The 25,647-nt window shown below is 40.3% G+C and overlaps 1 protein-coding gene across 1 annotated transcript in view; it reads right to left on the bottom strand.

The window, feature by feature from the left end:
• The window catches only part of SLX4IP (SLX4 interacting protein), a 137,928-nt gene that overhangs the window by 35,965 nt on the left and 76,316 nt on the right, over window positions 1-25,647 (bottom strand). The gene's annotated exons all lie outside the window — the stretch shown is intronic.

Here is a 25,647-nt window from a genome sequence, read left to right as displayed (position 1 = left end):
TAAACCACTTCAGCTTGCAGAAGTGCTTTATATGTGATGACTGTGTCCTCTTTTTTAATTTTACAAAAAGTGCAGATTTTGTACAACACACTTGCAGTTAATCAGACAATGGTCCTGTTACTTCCTGGTCATTTAGCTCAGTGGAGCTAAACTCAGGTGGCAGACAATTGCCCAGAGCACCTGCCTTGCAAACACTTCCTACTGAGCTGAGTTGGGAAGTCTGTGATTAGACAGCCACAGAAAGTCTGGGCGAGGTTAGAAGGGGAGGGCTTACAGAGACATCAGACAATAGATCTGCAGATTTTGCAAGCTGCTTTTAGGTATAATTCACTGAAAAAAAGCATAGTTAAATACATGCATGCATGCTTTCATTTGGTGATATACCAACTAAACAGTGATCTTTATTTTTGATGAATTTGGGCAGTGGAGTTTCCCTGTAAGATATTGAGATGCCAATCATGTTATGTAGCAAAACAGACATTTAAATTTTTCCCAAATTAGAAGTGTTTTAAAATTGTGAACTAAAAATACTAGACTTAAAAGGACACTCTCGGCACAATAAAAGTTTTGATGCATGTGAAATATTTGGGCCTCAATAATATGCTGTATCTTTTTGCATGCTCAAATTGTTTTGCAGAATGCCTCTTTAGCCACACCCCTCACTCCAGAAAAATACTTCCTTAACAAATGTATGCACACAGCTCTGCCACTGGCAGTACTGAACTATCTGACCTACAAAACAAGTTTCATTAGAAGGAGAGGACACCCAGAGAGATATATAGTAAGGATATCACTACCGGTTTCTGTCTCCAGGGGCCTGAGACTGTGTACATACATTTGATAAGGAAGTCTTTTTCTGGCATGAGGGGGTGTGATTAAGCAGGCAGGCTTGTGGTACAGCATTCTGCAAAACATTTATTTAATTGTGCAAAAACTATAAAAATTATTTAAGCATGCAAAAAAAAAAAATATATACTGACATCAAAAATTATACCTGGTTTATCGGCAATACCAGCAGAAAACAGATGTGCCATTGAAGTAAATATAAAAAGATTATCGGATGAAATTCACAAATTTATCAAATTAGAAGCAAGCGCAGAATGATGATCAATTCCTTAATAAGTGAAATATCAAAACTATCTGACAGCTCAACCATGTGGAACTGGGATTAAGGCTCCCACCCAAACTATCATATAGTCATGGTCTATGTAGAATTTCCAGTAGAAATCTGGATTATATTTTCTTTATTTGCCCAGAAATCTGCAACCCCAGTTAGTAAATAGGTAATGGTGGCACAGTTGATAGGCTTTACTATGGTTAGTTTATCTTTTTATGTGAGGCTGAAGAAAAATGTGCAGCAAAATCTGATAAATTATTATTATGTTATTTATGTAGCGCCATCAAATCCCGAAGCACTTTACAATGGGTGGACAAACAGACATGTAGTTGTAACCAGACAAGTTGGACACACAGGAACAGAGGGGTTGAGGGCCCTGCTCAATGAGCTTACGTGCTGGAGGGAGTGGGGTAGAATGACACAAAAAGGTAAGGATAGTATTAGACTAGTGACAGTTGCAGAAGAGGAATCAGTCAGGAGCTATTAACAGTTTAATTGATACGCTTTTATGAAGAAGTGGGTTTTTAACGATTTTTTGAAGGAGTGGAGATTGGGTGAGCATCTAACGGAGGAGGGAAGCGAGTTCCACAGGAATGGTGCAGCCCTCGAGAAATCGTGAAGGCGAGCATCAGAGGTGGGAGTATGGACAGAAGATAGACGTAAGTCTTCAGCAGATCGTAAGGGCCTAGACGGGACATACTTGTGTATAAGGGAGGATAGATAGGTGGGAGCAGCATTATGTAGCGATTTGAAAGCAAGAACTAGAATTTTAAATTGAGCTCTATATTTTAGAGGAAGCCAATGTAGGGACTGACAGAAGGGTGAGGCATGGGAGGTGCGGGCGGACAGGAAGATGAGCCTCGCTGCCACATTCATTTTGGACTGTAACGGCGCAAGTTGGGAGCAGGTAAGACCACTGAGAAGCGGATTACAGTAGTCAAGGCGCGAAAAGACAGTGGAAAGGACCAACACCTTAGTCGCATCTGGCGTTAAGTAGGGGCGGATGTGCGCAATGTTTTTGAGATGGAAATGACAGGATTTGGCTATAGATTGAACATGAGGCTTGAAGGAGAGGTCGGAGTCAAAGAGAACACCTAGGCAGCGAGCCTGCATGGTGGAGCTGATGGTAGCACCGTTGACTTGGAGGGAGACAGACACAGGAGTAACAACAAAATTAAGGGAAAAAGAGAATGGATTGTTCTTTTTTTGCAGACTCCCTGATATTGTGGGAGGGGAGCTTCCTCTAGGGACCCCTTCAGATTATTTGGCATGCTTTCAAGTTGCTCTGGTTTTCGTTATTTTTGCTTTAATGAACAGCGTTTAATATTATCCATTTCGTTTATAGAGATTTCCCAAATCCTCCTACAGGTGGTGAATGGGATCCACTTCCAATAGTGGCTATAGATGCGTCAATGTGGGGAACAGCTAGATAGCAAACGCGCTCTCATTAATAGAGAGTGCAAGCAAGCTACTCTCATGTTTGAAAAGCCAAACAAGTGTACAGGATTAGAGCACAATTGTGCATTGTTCCAAGTATGCAGTAAAATGCTGAGCACCGATCTTTAAGCAGGACGAGAAGTATAATTGACATGCATTAAGTAAATAACATCTATACCTTGAAGGTAACATTGCTTTTTGCGTGTACAGGGTGAGTGCACATTCAAACTTTGGGTATTAAACCTGTGAATGTGTGTGCACATTTATGTGATGTCAGAGTGAGTGCATGAGTTCATTCGTGCGTTTGTTGTCAGTGTGAATGTATGTGTTTATTAGTATGCAGTATGTAGCAAGTATTTGTGAACGCAGGAGTGTCTGTGAATGTAGAGGGTATGTTTGGATGCAGGAATGTATCTGAGTGAATGCAAATATGTATATGAATGTTATTTGTGTCTGCAGTGCTCTATTCACACATCGTACATTAGGTACTGTCAGAGTGAATGCATCTGCTTATTTATGTCAGTGTGAATGAGTGTGAAGAAATGTCAATCTCAAGAAAAAGTGTTTAATTTTTTTCAAAATTATCTATTTTTATTTCTATACCCAAACTACTTATTTCAGGGAAAGACAATCGAATACCCTGAGCACATGTGTTAAAGGATGACAGTTCCAAATTATTAGGGACAGGATGTGGGGAGACCCATAGGTAATGAGCTGTTGGCAGAGGAGAGGTGACATGCAGGAGCAGGGTTGGGAACTATAGATCATGATTTACAACCAAGGGTAGACATAAGACCGAATTTGATGAGAGACTGTATGTTAACGAGGATGATGTTTTATGATATTCCTGAAAACAAAGCTAAGACTAATGAAGACTAAATGATAGGATTCCATGATGAACAGATCCATCCTCTTATCATTTAAGAAGGAGGTGTTAGCTACGGGTGGCACTCCCAGTGGTGTGTTTTTCTTTCTTTCATACTATAGATAGATATGGGAGGTAAGGTCCATGGTGTCTGGGGTACCGGAGAGTCATATACCCCATCTAAGTGCTTTTACCATTTTTCATAGGTGTACTTTAGACATGTTGATATCTTTACATTAGTCCACAGCTACACAGCAATTTATACGTTGGGAACTAATTAAAATCCTGTGAATTTCTCCCCCTGGAATCCCCCCCAGCTCCTCTTAAGATCATTGGGCACTGTTTAGTGGATGTTTTACTCCACGCACAGATTGATTGTTTAGTGGACGTGTCACTCCACGTAAAGCCCTACATGCACTCTGTAGCTATTCAATATGGGGTCAATGACCACCGGGCTATGTACTACTCCGTCTATACGGGACAAACCCCCCCCCCCCTTTTTTTTGTGGTATTTACAATCTGATAGATGCATTTGATCTTCTAACAGCTAGTCCTTATAATTTTAAAGCTAGCTTTATATCATTATCTACCCACTTGAATTAGGCATCCCTTCAACTTAGATCCCATTTGGATTAATTCACTAATTTTAGCAAGGGTCCAATGGAATAGGTTTTTCACACCCAGTTCTACATGTATCCTGTGTGCAGCCTCCATGGGGTTAACTGTAACAAGCTAGGCGCTATTCCGGTATCACGGAATCAACCCTCTACATTCACCATTGACCATCAATGAATGTATTTTGGGGTCTGTTTAGTGGATGGTTTCACTCCACATACAGCTTTACATCTACTCTGTATGTAACCCATATGGGGTTAATTGCCACTCAGTTATGCACTATTCCGTACAGTTCCACATGTATCCCGTGTGCAGCCTTCATGGGGTTTACTGAACCCAGCTAAGCGCTATTCCGTTTTCACGGAATTAACCCTTCACATTCACCATTGACCATCCGTACTCTTGGTCTCAGTACAACTTGCTACTTGGTCATCACGACCCCACGGTTATTTAGCTCGTCACAAGTTACGAGGTTTCAAGAATTTTTGCTATTTCCAGTGTTATTAGACGCAATAAGGAGGTGGGTTATTTCTATCCCCACAGAGGTTAATACTATCATTGTTGCAATCTGCAACGGCCTTATTTCACAGGGTTTTTATTACTCCCACAATTTGTACACCAACCTCTTCCTCCACCTCCCATTTTGCTTAGCTTATTTTATTTTATTTTACTTTGTTCAGTCTGGGGCAGTAACAATCTCATTCTAATTTGATTTTCTTCCACATATGATCACAGAGACCCGACAGGGTTAACTAAACTGTGACGATTTATGCTCGTCATGTTCTCTAGGTATCTGTGATAGGCCAATCTTAATCAACGGTTTTTTGAACTCCCCTATCAGATGGTTTGAAGACCTTTAAATAATAGGCACTTACCACACATCGGCTCCCCTCTGATGAGTTGTGGCGAAACGCGCGCGTCAGGGGCCATCGGAGATTCACAGTAACAGCTGTAGTGTGGAGTCTGACCGGTATCTCCACACTCCTCCATGAATCCCGAGCAGTTTTTCTGTTAGCTAGTGAGCAGACGTTTTGAACTAGCCTCCACCCTCCTTACTGTCCAGAGATGGGTGGCTATTCACTGTGTCCGATTAGCAGCTGCATTAGTTTCATATCCATTATTATAGGTTAGTTCCGACAGTCTAGCTCCTGCTTTTTCTAACAGATTGAGTGATTCAGCTCGAGCTATCTCAGCTCTACAGTGTGATCAGCATAATTACTGTTATCAAGCAATTATTGCAACATTGTTTTGTTGCAATTAGCATATGTCAGAGGCATTCTGAAAACTTTTGAACAGATCCTCTGAGTGTTTCATCTAATATACATCTGAGCTCTCTAAGCTCTACATTGTGATCTAGCATTATCTGCTACTGTTATCAAGTTATCATTGCAACATTGTTTTGTTGCAATTAGCATATGTCAGAGGCACTCTGAAAACTTTTGAACAGATCCTCTGTGTGTTTCATCTATTATACATTTATATGTTTGATCCAGTGGCATGCTTTAACTGAACCTTCATATGTAATATTTCACCACAATCATGTTCACTTTGCCGTCCTAGACACATTGTGTGTCTTAATCTGCTGATCAATCTGTATATACCAAATATCTGTTATTTGACCCTTAGGTGCTAGGATTGAGGCATTACGCTATCCTAGACACATGGTCACTAATTACTGATGTTTCTTTACACATTTAATATGTTATTTCTTCATTGACGTTTAAACACTTAAAAGTCACTTTTTATTAACGTATGAATAAAAGTTACATTTTAATTAATTTCTTAAGGGCACTCTAGTTTCTCCTCTTGTCAGTTACTACTTTGGTAGTTTATTGTGGGTTAACCCCACCTATTGAGTGTTTCCCTTCAGCTTCCAGTCTCTCTTTGTTTTCTTTAGGGGAGTTTTTGTACTCACAGCCAGAGCAAGATGACTGTGTGTGTAAGGTCAGTGTTTGCGAATAGTTTGTATCTAGTGTGAGCAAATGTATGTGGTTCTGCAGACATTCTATCCTTTCACGCACAAAATTGTCCTCTGAACCTATTGCAAAAGCATCAAATCTAATAATGTGGGCATTTAGAAGAGAAGAAGGTTATGTCAAGCATTGGAGCTGTACCCTGCACATACGACAAAGTGAGCCTGTGATTTATTTGTTACTTGTTTTATGGGTTCCTGAGGAAGTTCTCAAAGAGAACGAAACGCGTAGGACGACCGTACTCTTAATACTTGTCAACTATAATTTTTATATAATAAATATCCCTTTTTTATGGAAGAATTCTCTAGTTAATTGTTTTTGGGTACCAAAAAGACCAGTCTGGAGAGGGGTCCAAGAGAAGAACTCAAGCCCAATACTACTATCGAGGGCAGCACCCCTAAGGCGTTTATATCAAGTTTACCTGTGAGTGCAACTGATAATTTGCGTTATGTGATTATTTGGCAATATTGCATTATGTTATCATTTGTTTTATGGGTCAAACGGCAAGGTCCCTAAAATTGTTTTTGCATATACCATATATACTACAGCTCACTATAGTGGTTATGGTTCCAGGAGGTCCCTGACAGCCCGCTATTGTAAGGAGTCAAACTGGGGCCACTTCCCAATTCCACTGACAAGGCCAGAGAAACAAATTCTTCAGCAGGAATTTCAATTAGCTCTGGCTATGTTAGTGTCTGATGGACCCCAGTTAAGAAATAAAGTTGTGTAAAAATAGTCTGACTCTTGGGGGGAAGGGGCGTTGGGACACTCCTGGCAGTATAACCACTACAGCGAGCAATAGTGGTTACAGTGCCTGGGTTGTTCACAGGGAATAAGGAAACCTAATATTAAAAATAGTTTAATGCTTTTAAAATATTAGTAATTATTTAAATCACTTATTGGGCATGATATTGTACTCAATACTCTTCTTAAAGGAAAACGCCAGGCACGATAACAACTTAATCTAAAATAAGTTGTAATGGTGCCAGGAGACCCCAGAGTGCACTTTTACCTCAAGGAGTTAAACCCTTCTCAAATGATTTAACCCCGAAGTTGCCTCCTGCGAATATCTGAACTTCCCCCAGGTGTCATCTGGCTTCTCAAATCTCAGTTTCAGGAAGTGCGGAGTTCCTCTTAACATGGGATCCGCCATTTGACTGAGAGTGGTAAGCTGATGCTCTCAGCCAACCAGTGACTCTCTGTTCACAAAAATGGCTTGAAAAGAAATGTACCTCTTTCAAGCCAGTTTTGTGAATGAGGAGTCACTGATTATCACAAAGATACATGATTTATTCAATGTAACATGCAGAGATTTACTCACCTCTCCTCTGTTCCAGCACCACCATATTCAAGCTTCATTTAACACCCACCTCCGGGTCATCTTCTGGTCCACCTTCCGTCTTCTTTGATTTGCCCTGCTTGGGGATGCATCCTCAGTGATGCTGGCACGCTGGCTCCGTTGCCCACTTTGGAAAATAGTGACGTCACTCCGTTCCTACACTCTCTAGCCAGAGCTGGAATAGCCAGTTAGGGAGTTTGAATAGCAACCGCAGAGCATGCGCTGTGGTTGCTATGCTTGGGAGAGCAGAAAGACCTCCTGTGGGAGCTCTTTCCTCCTCTCCCTTATCAGTCAATGCCTTCGCCTTGAGTGTCCTCCGAGGCAGTTTTTCTCCTAATTGATACATTTGCGAGCAAAACTGCTAGCACAATATATAGATTCAATTCTATGCTCTCTCAAAGGAGCATAAATGAAAACTGCACTACAGTAATTTTAGAAAAACTAGACTATTGCACAGGAGACACTATACAAGTAAAACACCTACATAGTGGATAATGGATAAGGGTCTCCGTGACTCCAGCAACAAGGTTTATAAAGACATTATCTTCCCTTGGAAAAAAAATCATCAATATAGAATGTTAGATGCATGTTGTATAACCAAAATTAATTTACACCACGGTTCTACAAGTATTATGTAAAACACTTTTGTTGGTTTAATCTTAGTTTTGGACACCTTTCAAAAAGAAAGAGAAAGCATTTAATTCCAACTAAAACAGCCTAACACCCCATGGACAGTTAGCTAAGAGAATGCGAACACCATAACCTCGATCATGAAAATGCTATGACTGCCAAAACTACAACAAGTTGGGTGGGCAGGTTTGCTAATTGAACTCAACCAGTGGCTGTGAAACCCTGATCATTTTCAGATGCTCTATAATATTACTTCCTGTATTTTCATGACTCACTGAGCAAAACTAGCTGCTGCAGGTTGTGTTGCCTTTCAGTGGAGAAACATGGAGACTTTTGTTTTTTCGAAAGGAATTTAGATTACGAGTGCCAATTTCTATGCTGCATAATTTCTTTGCTAACCTGTTAATATAGAATAGGAAAACATCAAAGTTACAGGTGATGGTCCCCCTTACAGTTCCTCACTTCTTGATTTGGCTTTTTGTTCTCTTTTTAAAATATATTCACATTTGTTCACACCTCTCAAATGTCCCTATTTAGGGCCCAAAACCCTCTGTCCCTCTTTTTTTCTATCCTAATGTTCCCCAGATCTCCAGACCATTGATTCACAGTAATGTGTCTTTAAATTATAAGAAATGTGTTTAGAAATCAGTCTGTGTAAATAAGACACATTGTTCTTGCTCTAAATTACATTTTAACTGGTCTAGGGATCACCTTTAGAGCCGTCTGAGTGAAGGCCATTAGAGGTGTTAATAAGCAGGGATGTAAACCCTGCCTTTTCTCACCTGCAGTGATAGGCTATAGACACCAGAAACATTACATTAAGCTGTTGTGGTTCTGGTGACTATACTGTCCCTTTAACCCCTTAAGGACACATGACATGTCATGATTCCCTTTTATTCCAGAAGATTGGTCCTTAAGGGGTTAAGAAATGTATTTCTGTTGATGAAAATGAAACTTTGTTAGTTAAAAAAAACAAAAACAAAACACGGCCTAACCGTGCTGAAAGGCTCTCTCATTTCATATTATAGTCTTATTCTTTATACACTAGCTGTACACAGTAGTGTATTTAATACACACTACATGAATGAACAATAATATTGCAAAAAATTATTTATTTTTTGCTACCAGTGGCATTACATATAATTTGTCATACGACAGGGAGCTTTTAAGAAAACCAATGATGTTGTTTGCACCATTAGAAAGGCTAGTATTAAAGGAAAACTGTCACCACAAATCACACTGACAGACATGCAGATACACAGACAGGCACACACACTGACACAAATGCATACACAGAAACAAACACCGACACACATACACATACACATACAGATACAAACACTGACATACATACAGATACACGTAAAATAACAAAGACACACGTAGATGCACAAATCAATTTTAATATATTGATTCTTTTATCAAGTTTTGAAAGGAAATATATACTTTACTTCAGTGGTTCCCAACCTTTTTTCACTTGTGTTCCCCTTGCCGACCTATTCCCATAAATTGTACCCCTAAGATTAACAAGATGTTTGCAATTCATATAGTTGCTGTTATTTCAAATGTATACGTTTTTGTTCTCTGTCCCATCTCCCTGCTCTTCCTCTGCCTCAGGCTCCTACTGCCTCTCCTCAGGTGTATATACACATATATAGTGTCTATAGTGTGTGAATATATATATATATATATATATATATATATATATAGTGCAGGCACACACACTGATACACACATGCAGATACACAGACAGGCACACACACTGACACAAATGCATACACAGAAACAAACACAGACACACATACAGATACAAACACTGACATACATACAGATACAGACACACATAAAATAACACAGAGACACACAGATACAAACACTAACACTCGTAGATGCACACACGAACTGATACACAAACAGATACAAACACTGACACACATCATGTCTGGCTCGGTCCATGTGAGCTGGGAGGAAGTGCCTGGCTCTTACTTCCTCCCAGCACTCTGGGCAGATTAGAAGTGCCTAAGGGCATGGGCCACCTAATGGGCCCTGCGGTTCCCAGCCCGTGTAGTGCAATTGCACCAGTAGTAGAACCTACATTACCGAAATGTTTTAGTGTACCCTTGGGGTAACCGCATTGTACCCTCGGGGGTATGCATGCCATGGGTTTGGAACCTCTGCTTTACAGTAAAAAAAAAAAAAAAAAACAAAAAAAAAAAAACAGTATATCCAAGTATATGTAAAAAAAAAAAAAAAACAACCCTCCTCCCTGCATTTTGAACATGACAGGACCTTTCAGCGATATACAGGCACTTGGGTCAGACGGTGTTTGAAAACCAACAGTTCATCTCTATGGTCTTCTCTGCTTCGCTCCCTGTACAGGAACAGGGAAGACCAGAAAGACTAACCGTCTGTTTTCACACACTGTCTTGTCCTAAGTGGATGTATATGGCTGTAGGATCCTTTCATATAGTAAAAGGAGGTATGTTTTTTTATATATATGTAAAGAGACACTATAGTCACCTAAACAACTTAATTAATCAGTTTTGGTGTATAGAACATGCCCCTGTAGTTTCACTGCTCAATTCTCTGCCATTTAGGAGTTAAATCACTTTGTTTATGCAGCCCTAATACACGCCCAAGGCCATCAATCAGGTAGCCATGATGGCAAATTCTGGATTTGCACAAAAACTACGAATAAAATATCTGTTTATAAATACCGGAACAAATCTATTCTAAATGGATCTCACCTGTACATTTCACAGGTAAAACTATAGGTAATGTGATTTGGAATTGATCCATTCAGTGTTTAACAGGAAATTTATTCAGACTAAACATTTAAAGCAAATTTTTTAACATGTACATCCTTCCTCACTCACTTTGCTCACACAAGGAGGATGTGAGGGGTTCACTTTACTATGGAAAAGTATCATCACTAATCATGATCTGCCGGTGGGAGAGTGGGAGGCTGGGAAGCGGAGTAATGGCTTGAAGTTGTTTTCGTTGCTGAATTAAAGGTAACATTTTAGAGAAACAGTGGGTGTAAATCTAAACAAACAAAGGAACACTTAAATATAGTAATGAATGTATGTATTTGTAACGTTGGAGTGTTCCTCTAAATTATCCAACTTTGAGTATTACAAGTGATGTAAGTTGTGTTTAAAGGATCACTATAGTTTCAGGAAAACAAAGCAGTTTTCCTGACACTATAGTGCCCTGAGGGTGCCCCCTTCAGCAGCTTACCTTATTTCAGCGCCGGGCTCCCTCGGCGCTGGTGACCTCTCCTCCCCTGCTGACGTCAGCTCCCTCTGCAGACGTCAGCGGAGCCGAATGCGCATGCATGGCAAGTGCCGCGCAGCATTCAAGTTGTCAATAGGAAAGAATTTTTCAATGCTTTCCTATGGACGCTCTAAACGATGGAGGCATAATATGCCTTCAACGTCGCAGATGCGCCTCTAGTGGCTGTCCGGAAGACTGCCACTAGAGACTGGCTTAACCCCAAATGCAAACATAGCAGTTTCTCTGAAACTGCTATGTTTGCATCTGAAGGGTTAAAACCTGAGGGACATTGCACCCAGACCACTTAATTGAGCTAAAGTGGTCTGGGTGATTGTAGTGTCCCTTTAAGTGCTCTGCAGCTTGGAGATAGAAAACCTAGACATTCATTTTTTTTAAAAAAGATTCTAACAATATAAAGAGAAGTTGTATCATAAAGTTAAGACAAATAGACTTAGAAATGAATCGCTAGACATGTGCAATTTGTTTTGTTCTGAATGTAAATTCAAATGGCCGCATTTTGGAAGTGCCAAATTTCGAAAGTGCCGAAGTGCTTTGGATTTCTGAAAAGTGGCAAAACAAGAAAGGGATGTAAAATTATGTGAATGAGGACAGGAATCTAACTCTAACTCTACCCCTAACCCTACCCCAAACTCTAACCCTAAGCTTAGATGTGTAAGTGGTTGTGGTGGTTAGGGGTAGAGGTAGGGGTATGGGTAGGAGTGGGATTAGGGTTCGGGAAGTCCCGAATTGCGAAAAATGCCAAACCAAATTATTTGCCCATGCACATCCCTATGAATCACACTTGTGTTAAAGGGGAATTCACCTCTAATCTGCCGGCATTAGAAAGATGATGATCACAAATGCTTTATATATAGAATCAATGAGACCCTACTGAGCATGTGCAGCTGTTGCTACTGTGCATCTCTGGATGCTTCTCATAAAGAAGTACTGAATCTGATGAAGCAGTAACAGAGTTTAGTATGATCATTTTGGGCATGATGACTCCAAATATTAAAGGGAGACTATAGGCACCCAGATCACTTCAGCCTCCATAACAAAGACATGTGACTGAATCAATTTTTAAAATAAAATTACAGTGGCAGGGTTCCTAGGACCTCCACACATAAGAAACAAATAAAGCAGGTGTTCTACGAATTAAACGGACATTGCACTGCAAAATACAAAAAAATATATAAATGACAGTTTAGTAGATATACACCAATACAAAGATGCATGCATGTAAATATACAATAATAAAAAAAAAAAATAGGACTCATTTTATCCACTAAAAATATTCACTGAAGTGAATTTCAAATGTAAGGCCAGAGAAGCAGAATGGAAAGCATAAATGACTTAGATAATGTTTCCGTATTGGCTATTGTAACCTTAAATCTGAAATTCACTTTGAAATCACCTTGAACTCTCAATTTAGCAAATTTAGAAATTTTAGAAATTTAGTGAGCGCATTTTTCTATTTTTAAATAGTATTTCACCTTTTTTTCCCCCAATCTTGCAGACTCATTTCCTCAGTCAGAAGATACGAAATCTAAGTGTATTCTTTTATTTGGATAGGGGTTATATTTAATACAAAGAAAAGGCTGGGTAGGCACGTTTTTTTTAGATGGCGGCCGTGTCTCCACCTCTGGGCTGATCAAACTCCAAAACTGGTAAACATAGAAGAAGATGGGCACAGGTAGACAATCCAGGCAGTTTTAATAGATCCAAAGCAGCAATGTTTTGTCTCTTAACAGCCTTTATCAAGCTGGGTTTTCCCCATTAATAGAAAGAGATCAGAGTTATTTGGCACGGCTAGAAACATATTTATTTTTCCTAGGAGTCCTAGAAGGGAAAGGTTATTTACAGAGTAGATGGCCAAAGGCTTGGGTTACATAGAGGCCTACAAAAATAAGAGATTCACTGCTTTAAAGCGACACTCTTGTCACCAGAACAACTACAGCTTATTGTATTTTTTCTGGTGAGTAGAATCAATCCCTTCAGGCTTTTTGCAGTAAACACTGTCTTTTCAGAGAAAATGCAGTGTTTACATTACAGTCTAGGGATACCTCCACTGGCCACTCTCAGATGGCTTCTAGAGGTGCTTCCTGAGGCAGTGCTGCACAGTGTGACTGACATTCAGTGTCTCCACCCTCTGCATTGATTCAATGCATTTCTATGTGGAGATGCCGATTGTCCATGGATGTGTTTGGCTTGTGCTAGCTCTGCCCCTGATCTTCCTTTTTGACAGTCTCAGTCAATCCAGTGCTTTCATCACTTCTGATGATGTCAGCCAAGCAGGCAGATCAGAGCCAGCACCGGCAGACTGGAATACAGGTAAGATTTTGCTATATTTAGGGAGGAGGGGGAGCAGGGGGGCTAGATAGTGGTTTTAACACTATATAGTTAGGGATACATGTTTGTGTTCCTGACCCTAGAGTATTCCTTTAAAACTTCTCAATAAATGGACAAACATAGCAGTGTTTATTTGATAACAAGAAGAAATCAATATTTTTCCCCTCTCTCTCACTCTCTTTTTTTTTCTCCACAGAACATAATTTAAACAATGAAAGGGTTATTCACTAAAGTTAGAATTAAAATTTAAGGTCAAATTAGCTGAAATGGAGAAATTCTTGAAGTCAGCTATGTTTTCAGGTCGGTTACTCTGGCCTTAAAATGGCACTGTCACCGTCTGGGACTTTGCAGAATTCGCAAAGTCCCTCAGTGGTGACATTGCCGTTGGGTGATTGGAGGGAGGGGGTGGGCAGGAAAATTTGAGATTTATTACCTAAACCTGTCCCTTGTGAGCACCATCTTCCTCTGGCTTGTCATCTTCAACTCCTGATGCCTCAGAGCAGGAGCCGATGGAACTGCTGTACTCTCGCGCATGTGCAGGATGCCACAAGACCGCAGGATCCTCCGTAGAGAGAGCTAATTTGCTGCAGTCTTCACTGGTGGTGAAGTTAGTCCCTACTTTGTTTGACAATGCCGCTTAAAATTTGGAATTCCCCAAAAATTCTCATGTTAGTGAATAACTCTGACAGTACACCAATAAATGTTTTTTATTTGGACCTTTTTTTAAAGTATTTGCCTTCTACAGTGGGGTCATCTCCTCTGATTTTTCTACGCTAGAGGTAGATTATTTTGAAGCATGCATTACCTGAAACATACTGTATAATCTAGTAGTTTCTAAACGTCGCTAAGATAAATCAGCAGATGTGGAAATGAGACGGGGAGAGAGAATGTTTTTTATTAACGCAAACTTGCATTTAAAATGCCGAATGTTTTGGATGAGTAATATCTAAAGGGAGTGGTAATTTGCCCTGCTTGTTATAATTCATAGTCCCAGGACAGTAAGAGGAAATATCAGACACTGACTTTTTACTGTAAAACTATCCAGCAACACTTGTTTTCCAGTGGAGTCACAGCCAAGTTGACTTGATATTCACATGGCTGCCAAAAAGAGTCTGTGGTACAGTGTATAACAGTGGAAAGCCCTCTCCCACGGCTATTAGTGACCATTCATTTGGGAGCCTGGGAAAATGTCTCTGAACTGCAAAGATATCTGGAGTTGCCTGGCAGGTGTTTGCATCTCCGAAAAATCTGGCACCTGCTTAACTCTGTTGTAACATCCGTGCAAACCGTCTTCAAAACCAAGGCAGCGACCCAATGAGGTGCATTAAACACAAATATAAATATACATACATCATGTAAAGAACAGTCAGAGAAAACATACATGTCTGAAAACTAATCGCTTTGTAATATCACGTAGTCTTGATATTTGTATCTGCACTGCACTTCCATTCGCCATGTGGTGTTTATATGGCGCAGGGGTCAAATGTTATAGTGTCTCCAAAGCAGAATTAACGCAGTTTTGAAAATGAATATAAAAAGAAGTGGGTGCAGTCTTCCTTTATATATGAAAGCTGTAAATATGACGCTACATGTTACGTGCAATGTGTAGGTGCAATAGGCATTGACAACCGAGCTCTACGGGATTTTTGTATCAATTTTACTTTTTTTTTTAATACGAATACTGGTCGTATTACTTTATAACCCACCTCTCAGGCCCCTCCCCAGCAACTTGCAGCGTGTGTTTTCATCCAATTATACTGCTGCCTTTTGAGCCTGTAATGCCGATTGAGCAGGTATTTATACGATATATTCAGAATTCCCACAGAAAATAATGTAGCAGCAGCAAGACCTTTTGATCTTCTTTTAAAAATATTTTTTATTGAATTGTGTTCCTCATCGGCAAGGATTCCAGAGATTTTTTCTTGCCATTCCAAGTACTCTGGAACGCAGTGCATACAAGCACATATACACATTCATACTTGGTTGTTTATTAAGGCAGCCTGGCAGGATTTGATGGGAGTCATACTCCAGGGGCAGCAGTCAGTAATAGCAGCTGTTCTCATTAACTAAACCCGTCTCCCCTTACGGATTTGCTGAAAATATGCTGGGGTGAAAGATACAGTGTCTCTCTCTCTCTCTCTCTCTCTCTCCACCCGCTTACCTGGAAAGTCAGTGAAAATAGGTGGAGAGAATGAATGATGGTAGCCACGAATAGTGGCTGCTGGCCGGAACTTTGACTCCCATCAATCTTGGCCAAACTGGGACATGTAAAGCCCAGTGCTGCTCTAATAGTTCTAGATTTACAGATCCTGTAGATCTCACATGGTACAGTATTAAATATATACTAAACTCCCACTAATCCTGGACAGACTGGGACATACTTTAGATATCTTGGCTCAGCCCCAATATGAAGGCCCAAGAGCAGCAAAGAGGTTATGTGCGCAGTATTCCCCATTCATTATGGAAAATCATTACTAAAGCTTTACATCTTTTTTTTTTTACTTCTGAAAAAAAAAATGAGAAACACATCTTTGGTCTATGTTAAGGGGGGGGAAATAGAACATGACACAGCTTTCATTAGAAATACTGTGCCATGTAATGACAGGCAGGTGCGATAAAAATCCATCTTCCATAGGAATAGCTTTCTCGTTTACTTGTTCAAACTGTGTGCTGGACTGTGTACATAACAGCAATGATTCTACTCTATATGTGGAAACCGACAGACAGAGGAAAAGGGTCGATGTAACTGGCCTCTTTCTCCAAAATGTGTGGAGTAAAATTGCATTCTATGCCGATAGGAAGTCTTGCAACTAAAACACATAAGGCAATGGAACAAGGGAGCAAAAACATTTTTTAACCTGAGCGGGGACTAAATGAAGGGCACGCTACTGAGCTTCTCTAAGCTTTTACCAGTTCTCAGAGTTATCAGAGTCTCTGGATCTGTTGCAATGCATTTGCTTGGGCCCTCCCTAAGCTAAAATTCAGACGTGGATACCATGCCCACTGTGCCATAGGTATAATATGCTTTAGATGCACCGAGGCGTTACATTTCAGGAATAGCAGTCCTCCGTATTTAGTACCAACCATCTTTTAGAAGGCATATCTGTCTTACAGGGGACCTCCAAGACAACTCATCTGTAACTACCCCTACCAATGTTTTCACCTCAGCTGGTTGGCCTCTACACCTAATAATGGCGAGAATATATCTCTTTATAAGCATCATTTTGCATACGCACCATATGCTTAGCTGCACATCTTCTAAGGCCACTAGCTGGCAAGAACAAGATGTCGGACATTTAGTCTCCTCGATCCCAAAAACCCTCAGCTCACTGGCATTATCATTACTGTATACTATGTCTTCATCTCATAGTGTGGTAACCTCTTACCAGTATTTGTTTTATGATACCTCCTCACATCAGTGTGTCGGAGTCAAAATAAAGAATTAAAAAAAAGAATAGGTCAGTTCCAACATGGAGTGCCCTTTGATATACTAAAAAAAAGGTGGATGACATATACATAAAGCCTGACTGCATGTGCAATAGAAATACAGATATCACCAAGTGCACAAAGACAGACTGATGTCCATTTTGTATTTACAAATTTGCTATTCGAACTAGCTTCATTACGTATTCATATTAGTGACTGTATCCGCTATCCATGTGGTAGCACTCCTATAAACATTTGAAGTGATGTATATGTATCAGACACTGTGTGTGCTGGCAATGCACGTTTTAATTGGTGGTTTATGGGAAACACCACAGTGGCCTTGGCTTCGGCAGCGGTTCCCAACCCAGTCCTCAAGGCACACCAACAGTCCAGGTGTTGTCAGTGTCCTCATTGGAACCGAACTGGGAAATGTTTGGATGCTGGACTACTGGTGTGCAGGAGGACTGGGTTGGGAACCACTGGCTCATACAATTTCTCCATCTGCAGCTCGAAGGAAGAAATAGCCAAGCTTCTGAGAGAGTTATTACATAGCAACCATTTGTTCTCTGGAATGCAGCAGTCTTATTATTGACTACAATAGCAGGCATGCTACCATGATAAATTATTTACTAAGCTCTGCCACCTTTAATAGATAATGCACCATTGTTTTATCTTCCAGGATAGAATTTAAAGGGACACTATAGTCACCAGAACAACTACAGCTTATTGTTTTTGTTCTAAGTAGAACTAGTCCCTTTAGGCTTTTTGCAGTAAACATTGCCTTTCCAGAGAAAAGGCTGTGTTTACATTACAGCCTAGGGATACCTCTACTTGCCACTTCTCAGATGGCTGCTAGAGGTACTTCCTAGGGCAATGATGCACACTATGCAGTACCTCATAGAGATGCATTAATTCAATGCATCTCTGTGAGGACATGCTGATTGGCCAGGGCTGTGTTTGGCTTGTGCTGGCTCTGCCCCGATCTGCCTACTTGAAAGTCTCAGCCAATCATATGGGAAAGCATTGTGATTGGCTCAGAGAATCGCTTCTGATAATGTCAGCCAATCAGGCAGATCAGGGGCAGCAGCTGAAGACTTGAATACAAGTAAGTTTTTACTATATTTAGGGAGGCAAGAGGGGCAGGGGGGCTAGATGGTGGTTTTAACACTATAAGATCAGGACTACATGTTCCTGACCCTATAGTGTTCCTTTAACCAGCCTGGAAATGATTTTAAGTTTAAGTTTGTCAGGTCCTCCATTTTGAACCACAAGATCTGCATTAGCATTTTCAATCATTTCTGTTATGTCGGAGCATATATTCCTTGGATGAACTACTGTGTACTTTTCTCACACTATGGAGAGGCCAACATTATACCTATAGGAAATTATACAACTCAAAGGTCGCAACATTCACTTCCAGGTCAACTTTCTGGCTGCAATTATGTAAATTCTTATAAGAACTGTCAGATTTCTTATAATTTCAACCACAAGCTTTGCTTTAAAAACACTGCAGCTATTGTGACTTAATTTTCTAAATATGGCAAAGAAATTATATATATTCATATATTTTTAAAAAATAAATAATACTTTAAAAAAATTAGTTTCACAAATGGCATCACATCATAATTGTAACCATACTGCAATCTGTGTCATTCTCGCATGCTTGTGAATAAAAAACTATAAAAAAAAAAATTAAAAAAAATAGTTTACCATCCCCGGTCCATGTATTCTGATTGACATAATTGCTCTTATTAATGTCTGTGTAAATGGAAACGGTAAATCTGGTCTGTCCTAATATTTTGCAGCATTTTATATCAACCCGGTTTGTTGATTTTTTTTTTTTTTAATGCCCTGATGACTGTGACAAGCTCCTTTGCTTTGGCTTTCACTCTGATCTTCCAAGTCAAAATGTTCTCAGCATGAGCCAGCATTCATTTCCAAATATTTATTTTTTTTTTTATGAGAATTGTTTAACTCAGATTTATGCATGTTACAGCATGTGCAAGGAGAAAAGGCCTTTGTTTTATATAAATATATATATTTTTTATATCCGACGAGGACAGATTTTCATAGGCACTAAAGATTTACTATTAATTCGTTCTGTGTTTAATAGCTTTGTTTGATATTCTGAAGCTCGAGAGAAATGGTAAAAAAAAAAAAAAAAAAATGTATTCGCACTGGATGAATTAGAAACCTTTAAAAATGGTCAAGTGATCATATATTTGTCAATGACAGCATAAACAGGAAATGGAAATGTTTCTCCGGAACACGTAGGTTCTAAATGGAATACTGCTGAAATGCCATGAAATAATCACACTTCCATGTTATACAAGCTATAAAACGTTTATAGGCTATGAAATAAAAAACCCAAACATCTACACACTGTCAAGTGTCACGGATTTGGCCATCCTTATATTGGGTCCTTGTCCCGCTCCTTGTCCCTGAAGAGGGCGGCCACAGCAAGCAATCAGCCTATTGCACATACACTTCAGGCTGACACTTTTTTGGTCAGAATCCGCCTCCGAGTGACACGTCCACATTAGTTAATATATTGCACTTGAAAACCTGCCTCCAAAAGCATAAATAAAGTGTATCTGGTGTAGGAATCCAAGTCTCCACTGGGATTGTGTCATACCTCCCATACGTTTAAATGGCTGTACGATGCGTGGATGTTTGTAAGAGCAAGAACGCAGCTGTTAAAGGACATTCTCTAGGTGAGTTCATGCCCTATTACTGCTTATCAATTATTAAACAGAAAAATACATTTCTTAACACATGTATCGCAGTTTAAAGATACACTACAGTGCTGTATGCTCCAAAGTTTTAGAACTCCGATAATAAAGTGATAGTAACATGGGACAGAGATAATTGTGTTCAAAATAGGGACTGTCCCTCCAAAAGACAGATACATGGCAGTAAAGATAGCTCCTAGTGCTACATTCAGTATTTGAGGAGTGTGTTAAGGTATACAATTCTTGCCAACATTGGCAAGAAATATATGAGTGGGGTGGTAGGGTGTATCAACAAAGGGGTGTACCAGTGATAAAATTATTTTACATCATCACTGGTGACTGTTGTTAAAGGTGCATGTTATCACAGTGTATGCACTTCACCATGATAGGTAACCCTGCTGTTAAAGCTCTTTTGTACGACTAATAATGTCCTGGAAAAGTCTTATTCATTTAAAGGGATACTATAATGCCAGGAATAGAAAGCTGTATTCCTGGCACTATATCTACAGTGTCCCTTTAATAACACACGTAGACGGCACTTTTTTGGCACTTACCTACTCATATTTCTCCTGAAGCAGGACAACAGAGAAACAAAAGCTGAAATTTTATGGTTTTATATACAGCATAAAAAGAGTAATAATCATGCTAAAAGGAACATTCCAACATTACAGCCAATAGTGTTTCTTTAACCCTAACTCCGCTCAAATAAAAAAATAAATAAAAATAAATCTCGCAGTGCTGCTCTCCTCCACCCAAGGGAGACTGTCAGTGACGAGTGTTCTTTCCTGTCTGGAGAAAATTGGCACATGCTTGGCAACCAAACTCGGCGACCGCCTAATAAAATGCAAGCTGAAGTACTTTAGGGGTTTGGGGTTCCCATTAACTTCATTCTAATATAAGAAAGCTTTATATACCAATGAATACCCATATCGAAAATAGAACAAAACAAAAAGCTTGGCTCTTCGATGCTACTTGTTATATTAGGGCAAGAGCTGTACTGGTATACATGAAAACGTCAGAGTTTTCTTTACGGACAAAATTGCGCCTATCTGAGTTAGACACTTTTTGTGCTGTTCCCACTGAGAAAGCTGTCACTGAGCCAGTAGTTTCCTTCCTATTCTGTCTCATCCTTCACTCTGTGCCCAGCGTGCCCAGTTAACACCAGCTAATAAAATCCATTGACTTGAAGGACGGTTACGGAAATAGAGGTATTACATTTACAATGTTATCAAATTCCTGATGGCAAATTCTTAATAAACAAGGGGAAAATGATTAAATGCCTTCTCATTATGTATTTAAAATGCTCCTAAATTGTCGTGTTTTCACAGGATCATGTTTCTATCCCCCTACACCCCCTCCACTCCAAGTAGTGTGACGAGCGCCAGGGATAGTTCTTACAGATAGGAAGATGTATCACTGAGTCAGCAGGGGCTCAGTTTCCTAACACACAACACTCAGACGCACTGAGTGAAACATGTGCCTTGATGAAACAATTACATTTGTGTTTGAATTCCCTTAATGATGAGCAATAGTAGCTAATATCCTGCACTACAAAATTGTTCAAAGGACGCCCAGTGTAGTGGTTACTGTGCTATGACTGTGTGGGTGCCATATTCCATATTTTGTAACATTTTGACAAAAACTGGGGCTTTAGTGAGCACTCACAGTTCCCTCTTACCCCCCTCCGCAGCTCTAGTCATAAGGCAGAAATACAAGGAACATATGTGTTATCTATAGCGGATCGGTCCCAAAATGGAGGTACAGCTTTAGGTTAAGACGGGCCTGGGTATTGTGACTTGGACTACGAATAACAGGGTACACGGAAATTTGCACCCTCGCAGTTTGGTCCAACACGTGCTCTGTAATCACGCAAGTCATTATAAATGGTCCCATTAGAGTGTCGCTACAAATAATGGCTGCCATTTTGCATTCCTGTACACGGTTAGAAAAGTTAGCTAGCAGTTGAAAGTAAAAGGCACTGGCACTGAAAGATAAAAAAAAGAGGTCTTGGAGTAAGAAGATCTCCCCCATTCTTTATTGCTTACAGACTCCAGGATCTGATGGATCTGTCTACTAATTGGGTATTTATAGAATGCCAACCCAGAACCATGATGTAAATAAATCCAAATGACATGACCCATTAACCAATATATTCCGCAGTTGGTGATACATATAAGCGTATTTGGATTCTTAAATCTAAAACCAACAGCTGAAGTAATGATGGTTCGTTCTAAAATAATATTAACCTTTGTTTTTTACAGGTACCCAAATCATATACATGATGTTAGCTCAGCAGTCCATTGCTTAATTGCAAATAAATAAACGATAATAAAATAAACTCAATAAACATTAGAAGCTTCTCTGGGTAACGGTTCTCTATTGCACTATAGTCAATGTAGTGAACCATTTAATGTGAGCAGTTGGCTGGGGCCTGAAGGACAGAACCTTTTTCTTTCAACCCACTAAAATAGCATTGGGAATCAATTTTGGGCCATGACCAAGGGGTCAATATCCATTGGTTTAAGTAATACAGTTCACAATTCATATCTGTCAAGCATCTGTGCAAATATAATACACTGCTTAAGTTCTAAATCATATTATAGTTGCAAAAATTGTTCTTTAATCATTTGACATGTAATATGAATGTACATTCTAGGCACTATTTTTGCCAGCATGCAAAATCTTTGAATAAACATTGTGCTGTGTGATGATAGCCAGAAAGACCCAATCTTACAGTTTGGCTAAAGGGACACTATAGGCACCCAGACCACTTCAGCTCGTTGCAGTGGTCTGGGTACAATGTCGCTATTGCACTTAGTGCTGCAATGTTAAACATTGCACTTCCAGAGAACTGCAATGTTTTCATTGCAGCACTAAGTTTGCTTCCTGTGGCTAGAGCCACTAGAGGGATTCCTAAATTGAAACGGACCTTAGGTCCGGTATCTGATGTTGGACGTCCTCACACTGTGCATGAGGACATCCAGCATCAGCTATTTCCCCATAGGAAAGAATTGATTCAATGCTTCCCCATTTAGAGGCCGAATGCTTGCGTGGCACTTGCCGTGCATGCGCATTAGTGCCCACTCTTCGAGGGACATCAGAGGAGGCAGAGCCGCGACCCAGTGCAGAGGGACAGGTAAGTAAATAAAGGGTTTTTAACCCTTACAGCTTTGTATTCCTGGTACTATAGTATCCCTTTAAATGAAAAATAATGTGTTGCCTCACTCTTGATACCAACCTTGCTACTAAAGAAACAACAAAGCTCCAAAATCCAAGATGGCAATGGTAAATTCTGGTATCACTTAGCAACCTTTATAAAACTGGCACAGAGTTCCTGAAGATGTTTAAGGCTACCATGGATGTGAGACAATACATGCATTCATTCTCAAAGATTGACAGCTTGGAAACAAGATGGGATATAATTAGGAGATCTGAAATTCCTGGATAGGGTGTGAAGTTGGGATTTTAGGAAGGTTCAGTTGGACAAAGCTATTATCCGTGCAACTAAACGCTACCTTATTACATCACATGATATCAGTATTACATGACTCACGAAGAGAGAGGGTTCTTGCTGCAAGCTTAGAAAATTCTGGGAAAATCATCAAGTATAAGCAAGTATATAGAGAAGATTACTGAAACGTGGATAAATTATAATGGAAACCAAAAGAATTCGGCAGAAACATTCCTCTGGTTAACATATTGATATCGTCAGTTTTCTATACATTTCTGTTAGGGAAACTTTTGTAACTCTCATCCAATGGTTCAGACTACAATACGTTTACATAATAGGAATGAATGTTCGAAAATCTCATGTGTGGGCATCTGCAGACATAATGGGTAGGATGCCCTGGGCAATAGTACAGAACAAGTGTATCACATACTCCAAAGTCTTCTTTACTCATTATAGCAAAACGCAGGCTGATTCCCCTGGGTCAAATATTATATCAAGGGTGTCGGTTTCAAGAAAGAAACCCCGCTCTTGTGGTTTGTGTTCCTGACCAAAGGAAGTCAATGCGTTTGAAGCTATAGTTTTACATTTTCATATATATATATATATATATATATATATATTTTTTTTTTTTTTTTCCTCATAGAATACCAGGTAAGCTATGCGCAATAGTGGTGGATTCCTGGTTAGTTCTAGAAACACATAGATACAATAACTTCCTATTTACTATACCGGCATGTTGGTACTGATAAAGAAGCCCAGATATTATTTGATGACAAAGTGGTAGAAGAAAAAGGTTTGCCAGTTTTAAAATATTCAACAACTTTATGGATTAATTAGAGGTTTAATTAGAAATAATGGCTCGATTTATAACATTTCTCCCATATTTTTGCACATGTATTGTACATATAAACCAATTCGATTTTTTTTTTTTTTTAAATGAGAACAGAAAAAAAGCTCAATAATGGAAACCTTCTTCAACCAACTGAAACCTCTGGTTTTAGTTTGGACAGTAAATATAGCAATTAATGATTTTGTTGGGACAGAAGTGGCGTTAGTAGGGCGACTTAAGAGAATCAGCTTTAACCAGACCAAAAGATATTATCTTACAATCACACGGTTCAGCAATGCAAATTCTCTTTGTAACATAACACTGGTCTGTAATACACGTGGGCAATTTAAGGTCGCAGAATGTGGCCCATTAAGCTCTGCAACCCATCTTGTAAAATGCAAATGATAGACAGCTGACTGAGGACATTGATTATCCTAGCAGTGGGGGGTTCACCATTATTGTCTCGTTAGCTGCTAGGATTCACTAATCCTGGATCCCATTCCCAGCAATTAAACACACCACGCAATGTATAAATATAAAATCCATGCAAAGAGACACGTGTCCGACTACTGTAATAGACTAGCACGTGGCCAGAATGGTGGCCAAAGTCTTTCTATTTGAACGTGGTTACAATATTTCACAATGATTATATGCAAAGTGAGTGAGTATTAGTCTGAACTGAGGCATACTTTAACAAGAGAAGAATTTCCAAAACATCCCTACATTATTTTCTTTTTACCTTCATTTAAAAAGTTATCTGATCTATCTGAAACCCTACTACAGCGGTGCAAATACTGCCAACAAAACTGACTTTTGTTACTTGTAATGAATTGCAAGATGGAAACCCAATTCGAATGTGGGCACTTCACAGATTTTAGATCAGGGCTCGACAAATCCCAAGCACCAGGTCGCCATGGTGACTAGGATTTTGTCCTGGCGTCTGGGTGCGGAGGCTGCTGGCCGTGAAAAGAATAGAGGCGGCCAGCCTAGGGAGTAAGAAGGTGGCCAGCCTAGGGAGTAAGGAGGCGGACGGCCTAAGGAGCAAGGAGGCAGCCGGCCTAGGGAGCAAGGAGGCGGCCGGCCTAAGGAGCAAGGAGGCGGCCGGCCTAAGGAGCAAGGAGGCGACCGGCCTAAGGAGCAAGGAGGCGGCCGGCCTAAGGAGCAAGGAGGCGGCCGGCCTAAGGAGCAAGGAGGAGGCCGGCCTAAGGAGCAAGGAGGAGGCCGGCCTAAGGAGCAAGGAGGAGGCCGGCCTAAGGAGCAAGGAGGCGGCCGGCCTAAGGAGCAAGGAGGCGGCCGGCCTAAGGAGCAAGAAGGTGGCCGGCATAAGGAGCAAGAAGGTGGCCGGCCTAAGGAGCAAGAAGGTGGCCGGCCTAAGGAGCAAGAAGGTGGCCGGCCTAAGGAGCAAGAAGGCGGCCAGCCTAGGGAGTAAGAAGGCGGCCGGCCTAGGGAGTAAGAAGGTGGCCGGCCTAGGGAGTAAGAAGGTGGCCGGCCTAGGGAGTAAGAAGGTGGCCGGCCTAGGGAGTAAGAAGGTGGCCGGCCTAGGGAGTAAGAAGGTGGCCGGCCGAGGGAGTAAGAAGGTGGCCGGCCTAGGGAGCAAGAAGGCAGCCG

The sequence above is a fragment of the Pelobates fuscus genome, chromosome 2 (assembly GCF_036172605.1).
Source record: "Pelobates fuscus isolate aPelFus1 chromosome 2, aPelFus1.pri, whole genome shotgun sequence".
NCBI classification, from domain to species: Eukaryota; Metazoa; Chordata; class Amphibia; order Anura; family Pelobatidae; genus Pelobates; species Pelobates fuscus.
The sequence above is the reverse complement of the archived record's forward strand: the minus strand, read 5'-3'. Positions and strand labels throughout refer to the sequence as shown.